Below are 15480 nucleotides of genomic sequence, written 5' to 3'. Positions count from 1 at the left end.
TGAGACTGTGCTCCAGCCTAGGTGACACAGCAAGACTCTGTATCAAAAAAAAAAAAAACAGAAAATGTACATTGTTATTATATTATTATAGTATTCATACAGATGAAATTTAATATTGATTATTGATATCAACTTTATATTATTGAATAATTATAATTATTACTTAATATGTCATATATTATTCATTACATTATTTCCTTATATGATTTTAAAAAATTGTTTTAAATTACTTTTAAAATTTGTTGTGGGTACAGAGTAGGTGTATATATTTATGGGGTATATTTGGTGTTTTGATACCGGCGTGCAATGTGAAATAAGTACACCATGAAGAATGGGCTATCCATCCCCTGAACATTTATACTTTGAGTTGCAAACAATTCAATTAACACCTTTAAGTAATTTTTAAATGTACAATTAAGTTATTATTAACTATAGTCACCCTATTGTGCTGTCAAATAGTAGGTCTTACGCATTCTTTCTTACATTTTGTACTAACCATCCGCACCTCCCCCCAGCCCCGCACTCTCCTTCCCAGCCTCTGGTAACCATCTTTCTACTCTCTATGTCCGTGAGTTCAACTGATTTGATTTCTAGATCCCACTAATAAATGAGAACATGCGATGTTTGTCTTTCTGTGCCTGGCTTTTCCCACTTGACATAATGACCTCCAGTTCTGATATGACTGTTTTGTGGGATTTATACTTTGCGTGTATTTTTTGTTTGTTTGTTTTTTGAGAGGGAATTTCACTGTCACCCAGGCTGGAGGGCAATGGTGTAATCTGGGCTCACTGTAACCTCCGCCTCCCAGGTTCAAGCCATTCTCCTGCCTCCGCCTCCCTGGTACCTGGGATTACAGGCGTGCACCACCACGCCTGGCTAATTTTTGTATTTTTAGTAGAGACGGGGTTTCGCCATGTTGGCCAGGCTGGTCTCGAACTCCGGACCTCAAGTGATCCGCCCGCCTCGGCCTCTCAAAGTGCTGGGATTACAGGCTGAGCCACCGCGCATGTGTATCACAGAGCCGTGTATCAGTATTTTTAAGTTAGTCTGTCAAAAACAACCTTGATGAGCACGAGACACATGTTAAACAGATTTTGTGATTGTCCTTTCTCCCTTGCCTTCCTCGTCTGGCTCCTGGCTGCCCCTTGGCCCGGCGCCTCTCGCTCGCTCTATTCCTTCTCCCAGCGGCTGCCTCGTGCCGGCCGCACCTTCTCGCCGCGGGCCGGAGCCGGGGCAGGAGCCGGGGCAGGAACCCGGGCAGGAGCCTGGGCAGGAACCAGGACAGGAACCAGGGCAGAAGCCGGGCAGGAGCCCCGCAGGAGCCAGGTGTCTGCGCCCCGCCCCGCCGCGGGGGAGAGGCCTCCGGGAGCCGGGGCCGCCCAGAGCCGCAGCCGCCGCGCAGGCAGGGCCGGGCCGGGCCGGGTGCGCGGGCACAAAGGGGCCGCTGCACATGGCAGGCAGGCGAGCAGATGCCAGCAGACAGCTTTTGTGAGTCCCTTCATGTTAATTAACTTTTGTGAGAACCTTCATGTTAATTAACTTTGCTTGAGCTTTCCCTAGACTTGAAAGCTCTGGAGTGGTTTGTTTTTGTAAAATGCTTTGACTCCAGGGAGAGCCGCTTCAAGGGGGAAAAAAGGAGAAACAAAAAGAAAGAAAGGGAAAATTTTTAAGTGGGGCTTTCCTTACCAGCAAATTTCTTCCCCTTGGCTCCGTCTCCCCCTCCCCCACAAGCAGGGACTCAACCATCAGAGAGAATTTTAATGGCCTTTTTCTTACCCTAAAACATAAACCCGAAGCAGACCTCCCCGTGGCAGTGAGGGCTCGGCTGGCCGCATCCGGGGACAGGGGACAGGTGTGTGCAGGCAGGGCCGCCTGTGTTTCCAAGGAAGCAAATCAAAGTGTGAAGGGCCCTGGACTAATGTACTCCCAGTTTAGAGAAATGGGGACATGGAGCTAGATTTGTGGGGGCCAGTTCTGATAGGTAACAAATGTGCTCACCCACAGAGTCTCAGGGCCCCAGGGTGAGATGCAGGGGGTGGGTCTGTTGCTTCCAAGACTTCTTCCTGGGACAGGACCGGTTGTTAAAGTTTAACCAAGGCCAAGTAAAAAGAGAGTGCTGGAAAGTGGAAGATCTAGCCAGCCACCCAGCTGTTTATTAATATAAAGGCAGCACAGCATCAAACCACTGACTCAAACCACTGACTTACCTCTTCTTCCCCCAACATCTTCTTATGAAAATTTTTGAACAAACGGAAAAAGTTGAAAGAATTATGCAATTAATACCCATATAACCACCACCTACTTTCTGTAATTAATATTTTGCTGTATTTGCTTTTATCACGCATATGACCACCTGTCTGTCCCCATCTTACCTATCCACCAAGTCGTCTTATTTTTAAGAATTTCAAGTTGCTAACATCAGTATTCTTCAATCTTAAACACTTCAGCATGTAGTTATCTAACTCTAGTTAGATAACTAGAGTTCAATCTTCATTTATCGCTCATGGATTTTTTTCTTTTTCTTTTTTCTTTTTTTCTTTTTTTTTTTTTGAGAGGGAGTCTCGCTCTGTCGCCCAGGCTTGAGTAGAGTGGTGCGATCTCCACTCACTGCAAGCTCCGCCTCCCAGGTTCACGCCATTCTCCTGCCTCAGCCTCCCGAGTAGCTGGGACTACAGGCGTCCGCCACCACACCCGGCTAATTTTTGGTATTTTTTAGTAGAGACGGGGTTTCACCACGTTAGCCAGGATGGTCTCGATTTCCTGACCTCGTGATCCGCCTGCCTTGGCCTCCCAAAGTGCTGGGATTACAGGCGTGAGGCACCGCGTGCGGCCGCTCATGGATTTTTTAAGGTAAAACGTACATACAGTAGAATGCACAAATAAGTGGAAATTTGATGAGTTTTCACAATGCGTACAGTTTGCTTTTTCTTTTTACTTTTAATTTTTTTTTTTTTTTTTTTTTTTTTGAGCTGGAGCCTCGCTCTGTCGCCCAGGCTGGAGTGCAGTGGCACGATCTCGGCTCACTGCAAGGTCTGCCTCCCGGTTTCACGCCATTCTCCTGCCTCAGCCTCCTGAGTACCTGGGACTACAAATGCCCGCCACCGCGCCCGGCTAATTTTTTGTATTTTTAGTAGAGATGGGGTTTCACCGTGTTAGCCAGGATGATCTCCATCTCCTGACCTCGTGATCCACCCGCCTCGGCCTCTCAAAGTGCTGGGATTACAGGCGTGAGCCACCGCGCCCTGCCACTTTATTTTTAATTTGAAGTAATTTCGCACTTGCCAAAAAGTTGCAAGCACAATCCACAGATCTCTTATTTGCTCTTTACCCAGATTCCCACTTTTTTAACAAGTAGTAAGTTGCATACATTATATACCTTTATTTCTTAATAATTCCGTATTTTCTAAGGACAAGGCTATTCTCTGATTTAGAAAATTTGGTTTTGATATAACACTTTTATTTAAACTACTGTCCATATTCCAATTTTGACAACTGCCCCAGTAATTTTCTTTATAACATTTTCCTCCAATACAAGTTCCAGTCCTTTGCGAACTATGGTTTCAGCTTTACTAAATCTCTTTCATCTTGTTTAATGCTTTTTGGCTTAAATCCTACTTTGTCTTAAACTGTCATAACAATCCCTGAATTCTTATTGTTTCTATTAACCTGGTAAATTTTTGTTTTTATTCCTTATTTTTTACTCGTTTTGAATCACTATGTTTTAGATGTGTCTTTTGATCACAGCATAGACTTCGGTTTTGCTATATGAGCCAATTGTTCTGTTTTGTTTTGTTGAGACACAGTCTTGCTCTGTCGCCCAGGCTGAAGTGCAGTGGCATGATCTCAGCTCACTGCAAACTTTGCCTCCCAGGTTCAAGCGATTCTTGGGCCTCAGCCTCCTGAGTAGCTGGGATTACAGGTGTGTGCCACCACGCCCAGCTAATTCTTGTATTTTTAGTAGAGGCAGGGTTTTGACGTGTTGACCAGGCTGGTCTCGAACTCCTGACTTCAAGAGATCCACCTACCTCGGCCTCCCGAAGTGTTGGGATTACAGGCATGAGCCACCGTCCCTGGCCCTATATGAACCAATTTGAAAATCTTATCATAAATAGGTCAATTAAGTCTATGCACATTTAATATGACATGTTTAATCTCGACTCTATCATATTACTTCATGTTATAGTTTGATGTATATTTTATACTATTTATTGTGCTTCTTTCTCTATTTAGTATGTCATTCATATTAATTTTTTTGAGACAGAGTCTCGCTCTGTTGCCCAGGCTGGAGTGCATTGGTGCCATCTCGGCTCACTGCAACCTCTGCCTCCTGGGTTCAAGTGATTCTCCTGCCTCAGCCTCCCAAGTAGCTGGGACAACAGGCACACACCACCACACCTGGCGAATTTTTCTTGTATTTTTAGTAGAGACGGGGTTTCAGTATGTTGGTCAGGCTGGTCTCGACCTCCTGACCTCAGGTGATCTACCTGCCTTGGCCTCCCAAAGTGCTGGGATTACAGGCGTTAGCCAACATGCCCAGCCATTCATGTTAATTTTTAAGGTTTCTTTTGGTATTTAAGAATATTTTTGTTCTAGCTATTACCTTTGTATTCATGTATCTTATGATATGGTTTCCCTAACTCCTTTTATTCTTTACTTAATCTTTTATGATCTAACCCATCAGTGGTGTCTTCTGATTCCCACATATTACAACTGGCAGTGATCTTATTCAGCCTTCCCCCTCCTCCTGTTCCTGTCTCCTCCCACTTTTACTGGTATTCTTCCTCTCTGCCAGAACGTATCACCATTATATGTTTTCCACCCACGTTCTCTCCCTTGTTTTACTCCTGGCTCTGCAATTAAACATATTAAGTACTGGTTATTTTGCTGAAGTTTCCTCTATGATCACTTAAGGTTGGATGAAGTCTACTCTCCAGTGTATTCTTCAGGAAGAGCATTAGCACACTCTTCCATGGATAGCTTGGATGGATATTAAATCTGTGACTGGCACTTTCTTTCCTTGAGTCCATGAAAATGCTGCTTCACTCCTGCCTGACCTTTTCTGAGGCTGTGAGAAGCCTGATGCCCTGCCTGATTTTCTTTCCTGTCAGTAACTGGATCTTTTTGCCTCGAGGCTCTGATGATTTCTTTCCTTTGTCTTTAAAGTCTAATCATTTTACCAGGATATGTCTTAGAGTTAATTGTCTGTTGTCAGTTTTCTCATTTACACAGTAAATTTGCTCTATATGTAGAATGAATATTTTTCTCATTTCCAGAAAGTTATCTTGCAATATAAACTTAAATATTAGCTCTGTTCCAATATTTTGCTTTCCTCTTTAGAGAGCACAATTATTCATATGTTGGACCTTCTCTGTCTGCCTTCCATTTCAACCACTTTCTCTCTGACTCTTTAACTTCTTTACCTCATTTTAAATCTCTTGGTCATTTGTCTACTTTTCTTCAGTATCCCTTATTAAATTTTTGTTGAATTCTATTTTCCATTGGGACTTATAATTTGTTCTTCATTTCTGAAATAATTCTGTCTTTTTCTTTCGATATCTTTTTTGAGATTAGTCAATTTGTGTGGTATTTCTTCCCGTTTTATGTCTATTTCTATTCTTGGTTTTCTAAAAATTATGATTCTAACATTTTTTAAAAATCCATCTTCATGTATTTGGTTTAGGATATTTAATTGAGTTTGGAGAGTTGTGTAAAGTTGTTTGTTTTTTTTTTTCTTTTGAGGCAGGGTCTCACTCTGTCACCCAGGCTGGAGTGCAGTGGCACAAACATGGCTCACTGCAACCTCAACCTCCCAGACTCACACAATTCTCCTACTTCAGCCTCCTGAGTAGCTGGGACCATGAGTGTGAACCACCATGCCTGGCTAATTTCTTAAAATTTTTTGTAGAGATGGGGGTATCACTATGTTGCCCGGGATATGAATGTTTTTTTAGAAAACACTTTCATCAGTCAAACATTACAATTAACACTTTCTGTTTTCTTCTTACATTTGCTTTATAGGAAGTCAGTTTGATTTTTTTCTATCTCTGGGTGTTTTGTCAGGAGGGTTCCTAGTTGAGTGTCGTCTTAAGATAGTTTAATTGAAGTGCAATTTATTTAATGGAAAATATTGTTGGCAGTTGTGGTGGTGATGGTGGTGGTAAAGAAAGGGGACTGACTGATGCAGTGGTCAGCTGGTAAACGTTTAACAGCCAGATCTCCAAGAAAAAGTGGCCTTATTGGTAGCATTTGCCATGACACGTGTACTCCCACTACAGCTGATTTTAATCTACCAATGGGGTGTCACTGAACACAGAGTTGGGAAGAGATGATAATAACCAGTCCTCGTGAGCCATTATGTTTACCACACATTTTATTTCTCTTTTAATGTGCCCGTCTCACTTCCTTCTTCTCCGTCATGGCAGCATCTTCAAGGGCGAATCCCTTCTCTGTTCTTTCCCAGCAGCACTGCTTCTTCATGGCTGTGGTTTCCAGTGCCGTTCACTGCAAGCCCCCATCCTGTAACTGTGGCTTTCCACTACTGTGTCCCAGACATGTGTTCAATACTTAGACACTTACTGTTGGGCTTTTCCGGGGTGAATTTGCCTGTGCTTCATCTGTGTCTTCTACTTCCCTGTCTCATTTTTTATGGGCCTCTGAAAGCCCCTTCTCCATACTCTCAGCATCCACAGACTTGTAGGTGGATGGTAGGACTCTCCTGGGATTTGGTATTTATTTCTCTATCTACAAGTAATTTGAAGATCATGGTATTCTCTGCCACTAATAATGCTAAAGGCATGATTCATGTGTAGTTTTGGGGGTGTTTTTGTTTTTGTTTTTTTAAGAGACAGGGTCTCACTCTGTCACCCAGGCTGGAGTGCAGTGGTGCAATCATAGCTCACTACAGCCTTGAACTCCTGGGCTCAAACCATTCTGCCTCAGCCTCCCAAGTAGCTGGGACTAAAGGTGCATGCCACCACACCCAGCTAATTTTCTTTCTTTCTTTTTTTAGAAACGGGGTCTCACTATGTTGTCCAGGCTAATCTCGAACTCTTGGCCTCAAGCAGTCCTCCCAGCTCAGCCCATGTGTGGTTTTATTGACACTCATTGGTGATTTTATATTTTGAGGGTGGATGTAGAAGAGAGATTTGGATTTAGGCAGCCACCAGTATCTCCCAGCCATCAAAACTCTTCTGGTTTTACTTTTTACTATCAAAGTCATTGATTTTTTCAGTTTCATGTTGACCCAGGAGGTGAGCTTTTCACTTTACTCCACTTCAAGTGAGATCTAGCCCCTTAGTCTAAGTCTGTGTGCCCCAGTAAGTAAAGCATGGTTTTAATATCCAGTCAGATTGATTAATATGGTGAGTGGTAAATGCCATACCTACAATTCTGGGTCAGTGGAGTTGGTGAATTGATCCAACCAAAACTACAGGTTAAGTCTCATCCAGCTGTTCCTGTCAGCCTGACCTCAACATATGCCAATTAGGCAGAGATGCTTGGCCTTTGATGGCTGTGACAGAAGGAGAGGGAGGGGAATGTGTCAAAATAAGAGCATTTTGAAGCTGTTTTTAATTTTGATGTACAATAGAATAGGACAAGTCCTCAATTAAAAGCTATTCAGTGTTCCTGTGGCCTCAGTATTCACAAATGCATTTAATCTTCAAATGTTACTTCATCCCATCCCAATGTGTCCCACTTATTAAAGATTTACTCATCTTTCTGTTTACCACAGTGCCTAGCAGAGATCCATGAGTAAAGTTGTTGATTTATTAATTAATTTTATTTTACTTTGATTTTATATTGTAAAGCCTTTTTTTTTGAGAACCAGCACAGTAAAATCATTGACTCAGCAAAGCGCACAGGCTACAACTCCACACGCTCATACACTAGGTCATTCATTCAGTCAGTCAACAAACATTTTGAACACAAGCTCCAGGGACTGTTCTGAGGAATATGGTGATAAGAAAACGAATCTGGCCGGGTGCAGTGGCTCACGCCTGTAATTCCAGCACTTTGGGAGGCCGAGGCGGGTGGATCACCTGAGGTCGGGAGTTCGAAACCAGCCTAATCAACATGGAGAAACCCCATCTCTACTAAAAATACAAAATTAGCTGGGCGTGCTGGTGCATGCCTGTAATCCCAACTACTCAGGCGGCTGAGGCAGGAGAATCGCTTGAACCTGGAAGGCAGAGGTTGTGGTGAGCCAAGATCATGCCATTGCACTCTAGCCTGGGCAACAAGAGCAAAACTCCATCAAAAAAAAAAAAAAAAAGAGAGAGAGAGAGAAAATGAATCTGACACAGATCCTGCTCTGAGGTAGCTGGAATATCGGTTCCTTTCTACCTCCAATTTCTGTTTTAATTCTGTGCCTATACAACACTCAAGCAATTGAATGAAAATTTGAAAATCCAATTTATTGTTTGCATCTATATATTTTGTCTGCAACTTTAGATTTTTGCTAACATTGAAGCAACTTGTGATTTTTATGTATCACTGCCATTGCTATGGTAAAGCACCCACATCTGATTTCATTTCCATTTTCATTTCTCTGTTTTGACACATCATAGGCACCACCACAGTTTCACAGACCTGGAAAAAAAAATCTTCTTTCTAATTGACTTAAAATGGAACACTTTCCATAGAGTACATAAACACTGATAGAGTTTTGAAGTTCATCTATTCATTTCTTCTTAGGAATTTATTGTAAACTTTAGTAGGTTGTTTTGATGGAAAGAGATAAATACATCTGCAGAAAGACTACAATATTTTTAAAGACTTTATTCCAAGATTGCCTTCTAGTAATGGAAAAAAAATCAGACTTCAAACTAACTAGACCTAAGGTAGTTTGGTTTGGTGAGGTAACATTCCAGATGGAAATTCTGAAACTCAAAGAGAGTAACACAAATCAGATGTTCATCCAAGGGATTGAAGATGTGTGTGTGCATGTAAACACAGCCTCTGGATTACCAACCTGTGATTTTCTTACAGAGATTGTCATGCACAGCATGATACAGGCCGCTCTTGGTAAGCAGCCTGCTTTGAAGCAATCCATCATGCTTGGCTCCGTAGATCTTGTAATTTTTCTTTACCCGTGATGCATTTACCAACATCCCCTTGAATTATACATACGACTGCAGACTCGTGCTATGCGCCTTCTGCTTCCTTGGCTGCGTGAGGGAGACCCTGTGTGATTCCCTAGCTTCATTGAAGGGGAGAAACACTTCAGTACCCCTCACCTTCAATGTACAGCTACAAAGCTGCCTTGCTTGGGTTATATAAAAGTTTATAAAGAAACACGATGATTAAAGCTGGGGAGGCGGCCGGGTGCGGTGGCTCACGCCTGTAATCCCAGCACTGTGGGAGGCCGAGGCGGGCAGATCACAAGGTCAGGAGACGGAGACCATCTTGGCTAACACGGTGAAACCCCGTCTCTAATAAAAATACAAAAAAATTAGCCGGACGTGGTGGCAGGTGCCTATAGTCCCAGCTACTCGGGAGGCTGAGGCAGGAGAATGGCGTGAACTCGGGAGGCGGAGCTTGCGGTGAGCCGAGATCGCGCCACTGCACTCCAGCCTGGGTGACAGAATGAGACTCCGTCTCAAAAAAAAAAAAAAAAAAAAAAAAAAAAAAAAAAAAAAAGCTGGGAAAGCTCCGCTGGTCATTGACCTTATGGATGATTTTTATTTTTAAAATATTTCTCTGTATTTTTCAATATGTTTTCAGTGCATGTGTGTTACTGTTTCCAAAATTATCTTAAGCACACAATTTTAAACACACACACACACACATATAAAAGGAAATATACCAAAATGATACGGTTATGGGAGTTGAGTGGCTTTTATATTCTTTATATGTTTATGCATTTTCCAAATACTGTTTTTCTCAAAGAAACAAATTACATACACAAAATAACCTGTGAACTACCAAAAAGAAAGGATTTTCTTTATGGAAGTTAATGAGCATTATGTAGCAAGCAGTCTTTAAAATTCTGATCTCGGCGAGGCGTGGTGGCTCACGCCTGTAATCCCAGCACTTTGGGAGGCCGAGGCAGGCAGATCACGAGGTCAGGAGATCGAGACCATCCTGGTTAACACGGTGAAACCCCGTCTCTACTAAAAATACAAAAAATTAGCCGGGTGTGGTGGTGGGCACCTGTAGTCCCAGCTACACGAGAGGCTGAGGCAGGAGAATGGTGTGAGCCCGCGAGGCTGAGCTTGCAGTGAGCCGAGATCGCGCCACTGCACTCCAGCCTGGGCGACAGAGGGAGACTCCATCTCAAAAAATAAAATAAAATAAAATAAAAAAGATCTCTTAGCATCTAGATTCCCATTGTTTTCACATTCAACTCCAGGTAACGCTTCCTGATACATGTTAAGATTTAATTTAAAATCTTGCAGCCTTCTTGACTATTTAAGTATTTTCAACATCTCTGACTATTCACTCTGCATCTTTGAGGCTTCTGAAAAGCAAACGTATTTTTCCTTCTCTCCAAAACACACACACACACACACACACCACACCCATACACATATACACACAAATACTCACACCTCACAGTGGCGATCTCTCACTAGCAGAAATATGATTTGTTTTGTTGGTTTGTTTTGCTTTGCTTGTCTATCTTTTGAAATTTTCTTCGCTGTAGCAATATTGTTTCTGTAATAATGAACAGTTTGCCTGTTTGTTTGTTTTAACAATAAACTAAACATCAACATTTAAGTTTGCCTCCCAGGCAAATAAATAAAACACCATTCTGTATTCTTACCAACACTTGGCATTATCAGAAGTTTCCAATTCTGGAAATCCAATGGGCATATAGGGTTATTCAGAGTGGTGTTAAGTTGCATTTCCTGATTATTAATGAGACAGCCATTGGTGTTTTTGTCTTGCTCTGCGTAAAACCTACCTTGTTTTAATTATTACATTAAAATTTTTTAAAAATAATAAATCCTGATATCTGGTAAGGCAGCTTCTCCAACCTTGGTCTAAATCTACGCTATCCAATATGGTGGATACTCTCTACATGTGTTTATTGAGCCCTGGAAGTGCAGAGTGCAGCTAGTTCAAATTGAGACATGTTGTGAATGTAAAATACACATCAGATTTTGAAAGTTTAGTACCAAAAAAGAATATTTGCTGATAATTTTTATATTGATTAAATGTTGAAATGATATTTTGAATATCCCGGGTTAAGTAAAATATATTATTAAAATTAATTACAATAATTTCCTTTTACTTTTTAAAATGTGGCTACTAGAAAATTTAAAAATGCATAATGGCTTACATCTTTGGCTCATGTTATATTTCTCTTGGACAGTTCTATTCTAGAATAATCTGATTTTTTAATTTCTTCTTCAGTCAAAATTGGTACGTTACTTTTTTTCCTACAAAATTTTCCATTTTGTCTAATCTTTCAAATGTATTAGCATAAAGTTGTTCATAATAATATATTATGATCTTTTAAAATATCTATAGCATTTGTAATGATGTCTCCCTTTTTATAAGATTCCCAATTTGGGTTATTTGTGGTTTCTCTCTTTTTTCTTGATTAGTCCTACCAGAAGTTTGTCAATTATTAATCTCTTTAAAGAACCAACTTTTGACCTTGTTGGTCCTCATTTTATATGTTTGCTTTGTATTTCACTAGCTTCTGCTCCTATATTTATTATTTTCTTTCCGTCCTCTTTGTGTTTATTTTGCTGTTTCTTTTTCCAGTTATTGAGATGGAAATTTGAATTGTTGATTTTCAGGCTTTTTCCTAATACATTTTTTTTTTTTTGACAGAGTCTCACTCTGTTGCCCAGGCTGGAGTATAGTGGTACAATCATGGCTCACTGCAGCCTTGACCTCCTGGTCTCAGCCTCCCAAGTAGCTGAGACCACAGGTGCACACCACCAGGCCCAGCTAATTTTTTTTAATGTTTTTGAAAGATGAGGTCTTGCCTTGTTGCCCAGGTTCGTCTTGGGGGCTTAAGCAGTCCTCCTGCCTCAGCCTCCCAAAGTGCTGGGATTACAGCTATTCTATGTTTTATATTTCATATGTCTTAATATGTATTATTTCATTTTAGTAGTTAAGTATTTTCCAAATTTCATTGTGATTTCTTATTTGACCCATAGTATATTTAGGGTTGTCTTACATAATTTTCAACCAAGTGGAAATGTTTCCTTTTAATTACTGATTTTACTTTTAATAATTGATTTCTGACATAATTTCATTGTGATCAGAGAACATTCCTCTGTAAAATTTATCGAGACTTGCTTTTTACCTCCAATATATTGTGAATTTTTGTATATTACTTGTTTGCTTGAAAATAGTGTGTATTGTGCAACTGTTGGGAACAGGATCTACACATCATTTAGTTTAGGCTTGTTAATCATACTCAAATCTTCTATATCAACAATTTTTCTTTCAACTACTGAGCAAAGCATTTTAAAATTTCCCCTGTGGTTATGGGTTTATCTATTTCTTATTTTAGGTGTCACTTTTTGTTTAATATATTGAGGTTATACTATTAGGTACATACAAATTTAAATTTATTTTTATTGTGAATCTAGCCTTGTATCATTATGAACTGGCCCTTAAAGAATACATAAGTAATTATGAACAGAATGTTGATGGAAATATGGAGATAAAAGCCTTTCTGATGTGGTCTCAGACATAAATGAGGAGTGTTATTGGATGACGGTGGAAAGGCCATCCTTATTATACAGTGGCAAATAACTTGGCTGAATTGTGTTTGTGTCCTAGTGTTTTGTGGAAGGTAGTACTTGCCAGGGATGAAACTGGATATTTTACTGAGGAGATTTCTAAGCAAAATGTTGAAGAAGTGACTTGGTTCCTCCCAGTTGCCTGTAGTAAAATGCAAGAAGAGAGAAATGAATTGAAAAAGGAATTGTTAAGCAAAAAGGAACCAGAGTTTAAAGATTTGGAAAATTTTCTGTCTGTTCATATGAAAAAAATGAGAAAGTGTGTACTGAAGAGAACACTACGGGTGTGGTGGACCAACCATTTCATAAAGAGATTAGTGTGGCTGTGTACCATGAACTTAATCAGCCATTTCAACAGAGGCCAGGAATACAGATGGGATTACACCTGCAGAGACACTGCTAGCTGGGACTAAAAAAAACAACATGGGACTAAAAAAAACAACATGGGATGAAATGAAGAAGGTGGTGACTTTGTGCTATCCTCTAGTGAAAGGGATGAAGGGCCCCGAGGCAATTTGGAGGTCCTCTGCCTCCAATTTGAAGGACCATTGCCTTGGTTTCAATAGTCCAGACAGCTTCCAGCCGAAGATGTGGAGGCACAATCTTTGCCTGGCAGAGAAGCTAGGGGTGCAACTTCTGGCCAGGAGAGCTGCTGGGGTGGGACCTTTACCCTAGTGGCTCCGGAAGGCAGGGCATCAAACCAAGGATTACTCCCAAGCCTTAAGATTTCATGGAGTTTGCTTTGTAGTTTGGACTTGCTTGGGACTGGGTCACCCCTTCCTTCTCTGTTTCTTGCTTTTGGAATGGGAATGCCTGTCCTATGCCTGTCCCACCAATGTATTTTGGAAGCATACAACTTGTTTGGTTTCACAGATTTGCAGCTGGAGAGGAATTTTGCCCCAGGATGAATCATACCTCGAGTCTCACTGTACCTAATTTAGATGATATTTAGAAAAGACTTTGGACTTTAGACATTAGCGTTGTTGCTGGAATGAGTTAAGACTTTAGGGGATGGAATGAATGTACAGATGCTCCTTGACTTAGAATGGGGTTATGTCCCAATAAACCCATTGTAAGTAAAAAAAAATAAGTAAAAATGCATTCAGTACCCTGATAAACCCATAGTAAAGTCAAAAAATCAGAAGATGCTTTTCAACTTACAATGCGGTTATTTATTTCCTGATAGACCCATCGCAAAATTTAAAAATTGTAAGTTGAACCATCATATGTTGAGGACCATGTGTATTTGGCACATGAGAAGGACGTGAATTTTGGGGGGCCATGGGTAGAATGCTATGGACTGTACTTATGTGTCTCCCTAAAATTCATATGTTATGACCCTAGTTCCTAATATGATGAGAAAATAAATGTTCGTTGTTTAGGCCACCCAGTCTATGGTATTCTTTTTGTGTCATCTTGCACTGACTAAGACAGGCATTTATAAAATACAGTTGCTCTGGCACTAAAAGGAACAAATGATATGCAGCAGTAAGGATGGGTGTTAGAAAATATTGTGCTGAGTGAAAAATGCCAGACCCTCCCACAACATATCCTCTATGTAATTCCATTTATATGAAGTTCTATCATTGTCAGGACAAATCTAATATATGTAATTGAGATCAGATCAGTGGTTGCTTTGGGAGTATGAGGTGGGATTAACTGGGAAGGGGTACAGGGAAACTTTCTAGGGGATAGAAATGCTCCGTATCTTCCTCAAGATATTAATTTGTCAAACCCCATGGAACTCTACAATTAAGACCTGTGCATTTCACTGTAAGTAAATGATACCTCAGTAGTGTGATCTATATGTGTGTGTATATACATGTGTGCGTGTGTGTGTATCTGTTCTTTGCCCTGCCTCCTTTCCATTCCTGTCCTGAGAAGATAGAAGACCTAGAAAGTAGAGAATGCAGTCCCAGAGAAAGGAAGGCAGTCCCAAGGATGGCCATAAAAGAAGTCCTAGAAGGACCGAGAAGGAGAGTGGAGGGCTCCAGCAGGGACGTCTGCAAGAAAATAGTGGCCCAGATGGATGACTTCATGAGGAAGCTGGAGGAAGTTGTGGGAAGTTATACCAGGAAGTTATTAAAAGGTGTGAGAAAGAAAACTAAGGAAAAAGAAAGAAAAGCAATCATTAACATGGGGCGGGCAGGGGGCAGTAAGGACAGGGGCATGGTCACAGTACCCTACAGTGCTCGGCTGGGAGTAATATGTACACAAGCAGGATAATGTAAACGCTATGTGTTATTTAATCCTACAATTTGCAATATAATTATATGGAAGGACTGCTGAAGGAGGGCTGAGGGATGGCTCCTTGACCATCATGTGAAGTTAGTAGTTGAAACAGATGAATCAGAAGAGGTCAGGGTGCATACATTACTTAGAATCATGAACATGTGAATGCCAGGAAAAAAAATTGCTTAAAAATTATGTGGACTTTAAATTCTATCTACCAGGCCACATTAGTCTTTTCCAGTAACAGAGTTGAACCCTCTAAGGAGATTTCTAGGGCAGTTTGAAAAAGACCCAAAGCTGTTTACTAATGTAGTTTATTAATTAAAGTGGCCCTGGAGTCACACACCACAGGTACCACAATTTGTCATGACATTTGGGCCTCCATGACCAAGGGTTCCACATACACGGATTCAACAAACCTCAGATCAAAATTATTCAAAAATGAAAATAAAAAATAATAATGCAACCATATGACACCTTCCAGTTGCCTGACTGCCTCTTCACCTTTCCCATGGGAACTCCAACGTCTCCTTGGCTCGAA

At 40.9% G+C, this 15480-nt stretch overlaps 1 long non-coding RNA gene across 1 annotated transcript; it reads left to right on the top strand.

The window, feature by feature from the left end:
• Positions 1-1381: 1381 nt before the first annotated feature.
• On the top strand, positions 1382-14093 carry LOC134737915 (uncharacterized). Its single transcript, XR_010123334.1, has 3 exons — positions 1382-1488; positions 4912-5103; positions 12748-14093. It is a non-coding gene; the product is annotated as an uncharacterized LOC134737915 (long non-coding RNA).
• Positions 14094-15480: the final 1387 nt, after the last annotated feature.

Source organism: Pongo pygmaeus, chromosome 13 (assembly GCF_028885625.2).
Source record: "Pongo pygmaeus isolate AG05252 chromosome 13, NHGRI_mPonPyg2-v2.0_pri, whole genome shotgun sequence".
Lineage (NCBI taxonomy): Eukaryota > Metazoa > Chordata > Mammalia > Primates > Hominidae > Pongo > Pongo pygmaeus.
Note: the sequence above shows the minus strand (reverse complement) of the source record. Positions and strands in the feature narration are given on the sequence as shown.